Source organism: Suncus etruscus, chromosome 18 (assembly GCF_024139225.1).
Source record: "Suncus etruscus isolate mSunEtr1 chromosome 18, mSunEtr1.pri.cur, whole genome shotgun sequence".
Taxonomy (NCBI): Eukaryota; Metazoa; Chordata; class Mammalia; order Eulipotyphla; family Soricidae; genus Suncus; species Suncus etruscus.
In genome coordinates, this window is record NC_064865.1 from 47,016,288 (window position 1) to 47,027,224 (window position 10,937).

The following is a 10,937-nucleotide window of genomic DNA, read 5'->3' on the forward strand; positions in this document are numbered from 1 at the left end:
TGGTAAGTATACTTAGGGAAACTAAAATTTTTATGGTAGAAAAAAATCTTTGAGGATATAATGGGTTAGAAACAACAACAGCAAAAGACAAGTGGGAAGAGGTTTAGAGCCTGGGATGTAGTTCAGGGCAAGATCCTCTTCCTACATGTGTGAGACCGAGTTTAATTCATGACAACATAACAGCAACAACAAACAAAAAAGGAGCAAAAACAGGTACAGCTTCTGTAAAAGGGAGTACCTCATTGAAGATAAAAGGTCATTAAAAAAATTATTCCTGGGGCCAGAGAGATAGTTCAATGAACTAGAGCATGTACTTTGCATACAGGAAACCCAACTTTGCCTGTCAGCACCACAAAATTCCCTGAGCCCAGGGTGAGAATAGTCCCAAAACACGTCCAGGTGTGCCTGCCAAACAAGTGAGTTCCTGGAAAAATGACTATGGTTCCAAGAAAAGATTCGACTTCAGTATTATACCAAATAACAGTTATTTGAAGAAAATAGTGCAAAGAGTTAGAAACTGGAGCTCAAATTCATTGGTTTCCTTGGGAAAATAATCACTTTGGACTGAGTTAGACCCAAGTTTACTTGGTCTTATAGTGCCAGAAAACCATCCTAATGGGTGGATTGTGAGTTGTAGAGAGGAAGAAAAAAATTGTCCTCTTGGCCAGGTTCTCTGGAAAAATAGCTTGCCCTGTGCCTTATATCAAGTTCCCCAGGAAGCTAACACAGAAATCAATACTTGCTTTCTCCTTTAAGACTTGGAGAGCAATCTTAGGAACAACACCTGTTGGGGAAAGGAAGAAAATGGAATAGGCAGAAATATCTCTTGTGGGTGAAATGAAACTTGAACTATAGTTACTAAAAAGGTTTCAATAAGTCTTCTGGGATGCTTGGGCTGTACTTCAAAGTTATTCCTCACAGAAGTGAAAAGAAGTCGACTAACAAGTCCTACTGCAGATTGCCACTGGGGAAAAGAGAGACCTGAGTGAGAGGGCGCCTTCCTACTAGGAACAACCCCTGAGTAAGAATTCAGATGCTCAAAGCTGAGGTAACACTCTCGGGAGCTGAAGAACATCCCTAGTCCTGGATGTGTGTGTGTGTTGGGGGGGCTTCTGTGTGGTATTGAAAGTCTCCCAGCAATTCATCACTAGGGGCTCCATCATCTCTTATCATAGCTCTGAGAGGGTGGTAAGAGGTCCTGCATGATCATAATCAGTGTATTTCCATTACTAGATTGTAGCTGCACACAATGAGTACAGAAAGGAGAGAAACAGGCAATCAAGGCAGGCATTGCAAATCACTGTGATGCAAGAGAGGAGAGGAAGAGTAGGTAAAAAGCAGGTAAGTATCTCAAAAGAACCAGAAGTCGCCTCGAATCTGCACAGGTAACTTGAGTGAGAGGAGAATTGAAGACAATAAAATATGAAGAATATGGTGAAACAGGATTGGTAAAGCAAGACACTCATGGTACTTGTGATGTAGCAGCACTGTACATAGAAAACAATAATATCAGCTCTATTGTCAAAACAAAATAAATCATTATGAAAAGGACAATTTAGAATTAAGAAGTCCGTAAAAATAAGTTGTGGAAGGAAGGAAAAGAAAAATGACTGCAGAGAGAGCTGGCCGGAGGAATCTAACTGCAATTATTCCCGGTGAAGGAGAAGTCTTCTGAAAATGAAAGGCTCATGGAAGATTTGTGATTCATGATAAGAAATTATAAGCTTTTTCATATGCCTATTGGCCATCTCTATTTCTTCTCTGAGGAAACAATAAATAACTTGAAATTAATGAACCTCATATTAGAGAGAATATTTACATGGAAAAGTCTAGAAGCATTACAGGACATAATATGTTCACCCATGATCTTGCCAACATTACATACAATAGCCAAGATATGAAAACCACCCAATGCCTAACAACACAAGAATAAACCAAAAAATTGTAAACACAGAAAAGACTACTCAATTGTGAGAACAGATGAAATATTTCAGTTTGCTACAACTTGGACTGAGCTGAAGCCAAGTGCAAAAGAAAAAGACAAATTAGTTCATTCTTATGTAGAATATAAAGATACAAAGAAAGGTACTAGTCAATCCCCAATGGAAACAAATTATGAATCGTGATATAGAACTGGCCATTGAAAAGGCTGAGATGAGATGAGAAGAAAGGACAATGGGAAAGTGGTAGAGAGCTCTTGATGTATTGGTGGAAGAATTGTTGTAGCAGACCTGCAAATACAAAGCAATGATCTTAACAGTGTTATAAATTAAAATTAAAAAGCATATATTAAAAAAGAAAATTATGTTTTATGTTAGGTTATATCTTATTTTACCCAAAACAAAGATCATCCCTGGTTCCTTTTTATCTATTTGTTTACAAGTTGGTTTTATCCCAAAACAGAGATTGTCATACATGTAAACCTGGCCCGGACAAAGCTATCTGTCCTTATTCTCTCCTTGCTGTCCCACCTGGGGATGGTCTCTGTACTCAGTAAAAACCATCTGGCAGGCAGATGACTATACATGTTTCATCCTCAGCCTAGTTTGGATTATTTCATGCGTGACCCTGATTCCGATGTGTTCACCTAGGATTGAAAATATGGTGCATGGGGTGATTTTACAGTTCTAAAGTCACTGCTTTCAGAAATGGTTAGAAAAGAAGAAAATCTGAGAGTCTTTACAATTGAGTTGGATCCAGAACTGTTCTACTCTGATTTAAGTTTTGCTTTTGATTTAAATTTATTTTTGCTTTTTTTTTTTTCACCTTAAGGCCAGGAAGGTAGGAAATGAAAATAGTGACCTCACCCCAGATAAAGTACTGATTGAAGTAGCTGATGTGGCTGGCTTCAAAAGGAAGAAAAAACAGTGGGTGGTGATGAGAACTTCCTTGAAATAACTGCTCTTGAAGTTGGAAACATGGAGGCGGAAAGAACAGACAAGAGGGAGGCTGGTTAAGTTGAATATCTCAAAGAGGTTAAGTGGAAGTGAAAGGGCTTGGATCTGTCAGTCATAGTAGAAATACTAGAAATTCCATCTTGGACCTTGTCAACAAGCAATAATCTTAGGGTTCAAATATTTCTGGTCTCACACACTCTTGTCTAAAAAGTCAGTAAAGACTCTCACTAACCAACATTGTGCCTGAGAGTCACATCTCCAATACCTTCTCAGGTCTCTACAACCCCTTGGTCACTACTTAATGTCAGGCCCCCATTTTTTTTTGTCAGAACCTTGAGAAAGTCACTTATCACTCTATACATCAAAGTGGAAATCTGACTTCTTAGTAAATGTTGCAGAGTATACTGGGACTTCTTTCATGGAATTTTCTTCAATTTATATTAAAACTGTACCTTTTCTTTCTAGTTGTAAGGAGAAAAATCACTATGGTGAGATTTATTTTTTACTCAATATGAAAATTGTGAATGTCTCTATAAAAGCCTTCCATATGGGATGTGCCCACATGCAACAACAATGAGTTTGTGTTTACATTAAAAAGTATAGACAGAGATAAACTAGAATAAGGCATATGTTTCACAGTAAATACATGTTAGATGGAAGAACCACGCTAAAAATTCATTTGGTGTTAGGAAGTACTTCTGGCCCATGAGTTCTTCTAGAACTCTAGGTGACCTTTATTTAAAAGACATTTGGCAAGATTATTTGAGAACCTTTCTAAGTGTTTTGAGGGCAGTAAGAAACCAGAGGTGAACTAAACCATTTGGGTCATTTGGCTCTTCAGACTATGGCAGAGAAATTCTGACCAATGTCTTACTCACACTGGTACTTTTCCCAGGTTAGTTATAACAGTTGAGAGAAATCAGATTTCTTCCAACTACTCAGAAGTTTCCTCTTCTCAGAGCTGATTAAGACCTTGAGCTCTGTGCTCCTTGGTTTAATTTAGTCTCCTAGATATCTATAATTTAATGAAATTCCTGAGCATGTCACCTCTTTAGCATGAGTTGGATTTCAAAATTTTGTCTTTGCTTCAAGGCAAAATATGGGAGAAGATTTCTTTCTTGTAAGAAAAATTTGATCCAAGTTACCCTTCACAACCACTTTACCCTTGACCTAAACCACAAGCCAACCCAGAACTTCCCCACTTTTTGTTAAGAACCAATAAAGAGAATGTCCCTAGTCTCTTAAGAGGTTAGGTAGCTCAACAAGAGATACCATAAATAAGTAATTCACTCCCAGGTCCAATTTCTTTTGTTTAGTTTAAGTGTCCAAACGTCAACATATTTTATTAATGCAGGTATCTCATTTCCATTCTCAATTTCAAAGCCGATGGAATCAGGGAGAAAAAAAAATAAAACCTCCCCCAACATCTGTCAGTAGGCCAAAGTCCATCAACCTCCCCAGAAAAGTATGATAATTTGGAACATTAAAGAAAAATTTAATTTGGGCATTGACTCAAGTTTGATAGTTTCGAGTACAGACCTTCAGATCCTATAATTGTTATCTCTTTATTATCTTCTATTGAGAAACTGCCTGGTTGGGTATAAAATAGATTCTAGGAATGATCATTAATATGAACCTTAGCCATGCTTCAATGATGGATGAGTCATTTGTGAAGAATGCTCGCTCATAAACAAATATATAAGTTGAACTTGGTACCTAAGATATTCGGAGAGACTGGAAGAGCTTCTTCCAGATGGTCTAGTCCAGTTTCCTCCTACTGGCTAGAAACCGGATGTCTAGATAGTTCAAAAACAATCACCCACACCAGCACTGAAAAGGGGGGAAAGGATAGATTAGAATAAGAGTCTTCTCCTAATTCCCAAGACAACACTCTCTAATCAGGTATTTAAAAAGCACCACCTAATCCTGGAAGATATAATTCCATGTGACTAGAAATATTCAAAACAGTAGCACAAATATATCCTTATTTCCTAGATCTTAACTTAAGATCAGTAAGTTAAAAATATATCTTAAGTTAAAATCAAACTTGCATTTCTTATGCCATAGCAAGAAAATTTTACTTTTCTTTGTTTTGGACTATTCTCAGGGGCTTATTTGGGGCAGATCATTACCAGAAATGCTTGGGGTACAATGTGGTGCAAGGGATCAAATCTGAGATTCCTACAGGCTAAGCACAAACTCAGCCCTTTCAACTACCTCCCAACGCCTCACATAACTTTTTTAAGTGATTCCAAATTTTATGTGTGATTCCTGCAGAAGGCAGACAAGTCGAATTGTCAGAGCATGGACATAGATGTCATGCCAAGGCCAGAGGAGCTGGTTGAATGAACTATGTTAGTCATTGCCTCTAACACCCAGGAAAGCCTTCCAAGGACCCCATTGGCTAACTGTTCTGTACACTTAGCTCTAGCCATATATAAGTAAGAATAAATAACCCAGACCCAAATATACTAGACCCCTTTATATTAAAAGAAGATATTCACAACTAAGCACATTAAAATTGAATTGCTGTCATGCCTTTCTGCCATATTCTTTTTGGACTCTAGATAATACTTAGCTGTACTAAGTTGATCAAGTTAACTTGATCATGTACAACTGTTTTTAAGCTTTTTAACATTTTTTTGGCTTAGGAGCTATATCCAACAGTGCTCAGGACTTACTCCTGGATCTAAGCTCATGGACCACTCCTGTTGGTGCTCTGAGTGCCATATAGGATGCCAAAATTGAACATGGGTTGGCCACATGCAAGGTAAATGCCTTACCCACTGTACTATCATTCTAGTCCTATTTTAAACCTTCTAGTTTATTACCAAAAATAGTTTAATGGTGTCCCTGAGTTGTCCTTTATAATTTTTTTAAATTCACACAAAATTTTAATATTAATTTTAGGCTTACAATGCTCCAACTTTAAATACACCACCAATGTTAGTGTCCATTCACCAAAATCTAAGATCTGTCCCATTCCAACTTAACCCACCTCCTTAGTAAACTTTATTATTGGTAACTATTACTGTGTTCCAGACTTTCAGCCAATGTTCTTATATTAAATCCAATCTGCCACCTAATTTCCCTACCACATCCCTTTCTTGGCATTCTCGGTTCATTCTCAATTCAGGGCCAAAGGTTTCCATCCTTTCATACTTTTCATTTCCTTGTATTATTTCTCTACATGCTACAGATGAGTAAGACCATTCATTATTTTCCTTTTCATTCTGAATTATTTAATATACCTTTCACTTCCATCCAAGTTACAGAAAATTCCAAGTTTAATATTTTCTTATAACTGTGTAGTATCCATTATATATGTATATACACACATATATACAGTACATACCATTTTTAGTTTAGTAACATGTTACTCAATAACTTTCTATTCTTAGAATTATAAATTAACAAATATGTATGGTAAATTACTAAAGCATCTTGAAGAACAATCGCTTTCTCCCTACATTTTATAGTTCAAACACCTGGTATAGAACATCTGCTTTCTGGAAATAATGTTTCTGGAAATAATAAATAATCTTGTAACAGTTTTCATATGCCTTAAGAGATCTATCTTTGCTTTGTGTCTTGAATACCTGAAGGTCTCCTCTGAGGCCTAGGGAGCTCACCCTCAAAAAACTGCATTCTGAAGCTGTCCAATGACTGAGTGAGTAGAGTCTGGCTGTGGGGGTCGCCAATCAATAGCAGAGCTCTCTGGCCTGTGGAGGCTCCGCCCTGCTGTGACTTTGATCAGTCTCAGGACTTCAAGGGAAATCTCTCCTGTGCCTGTCTTTGTTTCTTGAATACCTGAAGGTCTACTCAGAGGCCTAGGAAGCACACCCCCAAAAAAACTTTCAACTAGAGGCTCCACTTCGCTTCACAGCTTAGCACTCTTTCAAACCAATGAACCCCACCACAACACGCAGGAAAAACCACACTACTAGCATGACAACGGGAAAACCTCACAGGCAAACACCTTGCACAGAGAATGAAGACGATAGCTTGGATGACCTAAAAAATTCCAACCATCTGATTAACCTCTCCGATAAGGAACTTAAAATAGCAATATGAAAGATGTTTGTAGAACTCAAAGAAAGCATAGATCGATTTGAACAGAAAACAAAGACAGAAATCAGAAAACGCTAAACTGAAATAACAGATCTGAAAAGCATGGTAGCTCAACTGAAAACCTCAGTGGATGACCTCGACAGCAGGGTAACAGCAGCTGAGGAGAAAATTGGAGTACTGGAAGATGAGATGCAGAAAAACTCAACACAGCAGAAGAAATTGAAAAAGAACCTTAGGACAAACGATCAGACAATGGAAAAAGTACTCAAGGAATGTGAACAGATGAAAACAGAAGTCTTTGATAAACTCAACAGAAACAACATAAGAATCATTGGAGTCCCAGAGACCCAGATAGGAGATCTCCAGGAAGAATCAACTGTTAAAGACATCACCAAAGAGATAGTCCCAGAGTTAAAGACTACATGCAATCAAATCCTGCATGCCCAAAAAGTACCAGCTAAAAGAGACCCAAAGAAAAATACCCCAAGACACATCCTCATTACAATGACAAATACCACAGATAGAGATAGAATACTGAAAGCAGCAAGATCAAAAAGGGAAATTACATTCAAAGGAGCATCCCTAAGACTTACAGCAGACATGTCACAAGAAACTACCAACGCCAGAAGACAGTGGTGGGATATTGTGACAAGACTGAATGAAATGAATGCCTCACTGAGAATACTGCACCCAGCCAGACTCACATTCAGGTTTGAAGGAAGGATACATAGCTTCATGGATAAACAACAGCTCAGAAACATCACAAATGAAAAACCAGCCTTAAAGGAAAAACTGACTTTAAGACAAGAGAGACAACAAACACAGCAAACTTATCTACAAAGATGACATTAAATTCTATGACAATCATCTCCCCCAATGTCAGTGGACTAAATTCACCAATTAAAAGACACAGAGTGGCAAAATGGGTCAAAAAGATGAATCCAACCTTCTGCTGCCTACAAGAAACACATCTGAATAGTCAGAACAAACTTAGACTCAAAAATCAAAGACTGGAGGAAAATCATCCAAGCAAATAACACCCTCAAAAAAGCTGGGGTGGCCATATAAATATCTGATGACACCAACTTTATACTCAGAAAAGTGGTAAGGGACAAAGATGGACACTATGTACTAATCAAGGGATATGTGCAACAGGAAGAAATCAGACTATTAAACATATATGCACCCAATGAGAGACCAGCAAATTATCTAATACAGTTACTGACAAATATGAAAGAAGACATCAATAATAACACAATAATTATGGAAGACCTCAACACGGCCCTATCAACACTTGATAGGTCAATCAGACTGAATCCCAACAAAAACATACTATCCCTGAAAAGAGTAATGGAAGAAAGAGGACTAGTGGATATATATAGGACATTCCATCCCAAAAAACCTCGATACACATTCTTCTCCAATGTACCTGGATCATTCTCCAAGATAGACTACATGCTGACACAAAGAACATACCTCCATAGAATCAAGAAGATAGAAATCTTGCAGGCTACCTTTGCTGACCACAAGACTCTGAAATTAGATGTGAACTACAAAGCCACACAGAAGAAAAACTTAAAGAATTGGAAATTAAACACCCTGCTACTGAATACCAGTGGTTCCGAGATGAAATCAAAAAGGAAATCAAAACTTTCCTGGAAACAAATGACAATGAAGACACAAACTCCCAGAATCTATGGGACACAGCAAAAGTGGTCCTGAGAGGAAAATTTATAGCTCTATAAGCACACATCAGGAAGGAAGAAGGGGCATACCTGAATAACTTAATGAAGCAGCTCATAAAATTAGAAAATGACCAACAAAAGGAACCAAAAATAGGGATACAGAAGAAAATAACAAAGCTGAAAGCAGAACTCAATGAAGTGGAAAACCAAAAAACAATCCAAAAGATCAATGAAAGCAGAAGTTGGTTCTTTGAAAAAATAAACAAGATTGATAGACCATTGGCAAAACTCACAAAGAAAGAGAAACCTGATAACCCGTATTAGAAATAAAAAGGGTGAGATCACGACAGATATTGCAGAGATCCAAAGGGTAATCAGAGACTACTTTGAGAAACTTGATTCTTCTAAACATGAGAACCTAGAAGAAATGGAAAAATTCTTAGACACTTATAACCTTCCACAGTTAAGTAAGGAGGATGTAGCATACCTAAATACCCCCATCACTATTGAGGAAATTGAAACTGTAATCAAACATCTGCCCATAAAGAAAAGCCCAGGCCCAGATGAAATTCCTAATGAATTCTTTCAAATCTTTCAAGAGGAGCTACTACCAATCCTAGCCAGGCTATTCCATGAAATTGAAAAACAGAAACACTCCCAACATCACCTTGATACCAAAACCAGACAGAGATGCTGCCAAAAAAGAAAATTACAGACCAATATCCCTGATGAATGCAGATGCAAAGATCTTCAAGAAAATCCTGGCAAATAGGATCCAATGCATCATCAAGAAGATCATACACTATGACCAAGCAGGTTTCATCCCAGGAATGTAAGGATGGTTTAATATCCGTAAATCTATCAACATCATACACAACATCAACAAAAAGAAAAATAAAAATCACATGATCATATCAAGAGAAGCAGAGAAAGCATTTGATAAGGTCCAACACCCATTCTTTATAAAAATCTCTCAGCAAGATGGGAATGAAAGGAACTTTCTCAATCTAGTTGAAGCCATCTACCAGAAGCCATGGCAAATATTATCCTCAATGAAGAAAAATTAAAAGCCTTTCCTCTAAATTCTGGTACAAGACAAGGCTGTCACCTCTCACCACTCCTCTTCAACATAGGACTGAAAGTGCTTGCTATAGTAATCAGGCAAGAAAAAGATATCAAGGGAATCCAGATAAAAAAGAAAGAAGTCAAGCTCTCATTGTTTGAAGATGACATAATACTGTACTTAGAAAACCCTAAAGACTCTACCAAAAAGCTTCTAGAAACAGTAGACTCATATAGCAAGGTGGCAGGCTACAAAATTAACACACAGAAATCAATAGCCTTTTTATACACCAATAATTATAGGGAAGAGATGGACTTCAAGAAGGCAATCCCATTCACATTAGTGCCACACAAACTCAAATACCTTGGAGTCAACTTGACCAAAGATGTGGAGGACCTATACAAAGAAAACTATAAAACTCTGCTCCAAGAAATAAGAGAGGACACTCGGAAATGGAAATGCATACCCTGCTCATGGATTGGCAGGATTAATATCATCAAAATGGCAATACTCTCCAAGGCATTATACAGATTTAATGCTATCCCTCTAAAGATACCCATGACATTCTTCAAAGAAGTGGATCAGGCACTCTTGAAATTCATCTAAAACAATAAACACCCTCGAGTAGCTAATGCACTCCTAGGGAAAAGGAAAATGGGAAGCATTACTTTCCCCAACTTTAAACTGTACTATAAAGCAATAGCTATCAAAACAGCATGATATTGGAATAAAGAGAGACCCTCAGATCAGTGGAATAGGCTTGAATATTCAGACAATGTTCCCCAGACATACAATCACCTAATTTTTGACAAAGGAGCAAGAAATCCTAAGTGGAGCAGGGAAAACCTCTTCAACAAGTGGTGCTGACAGAACTGGTTAGCCACTTGCAAAAAAGCAAATATAGGGGGAGGGAGGAAAAAGCAAATATAGACCCCCAGTTAACATCATGTATGAAGGTAAAATCCAAATGGATTAAAGACCTTGATATCAGACCTGATACCATAAGGTATATAGAACATGTCAGTAAAACACTCCATGACATTGAGACTAAAGGCATCTTCAAGGAGAAAACTGCACTTTCCAGACAAGTGAAAGCAGAGATCAACAGATGGGAATACATTAAGCTGAGAAGCTTCTGCACTTCAAAAGAAATAGTGCCCAGGATACAAGAACCACCCACTGTGTGGGAGAAACTATTCACCCAACACCCATCAGATAAGG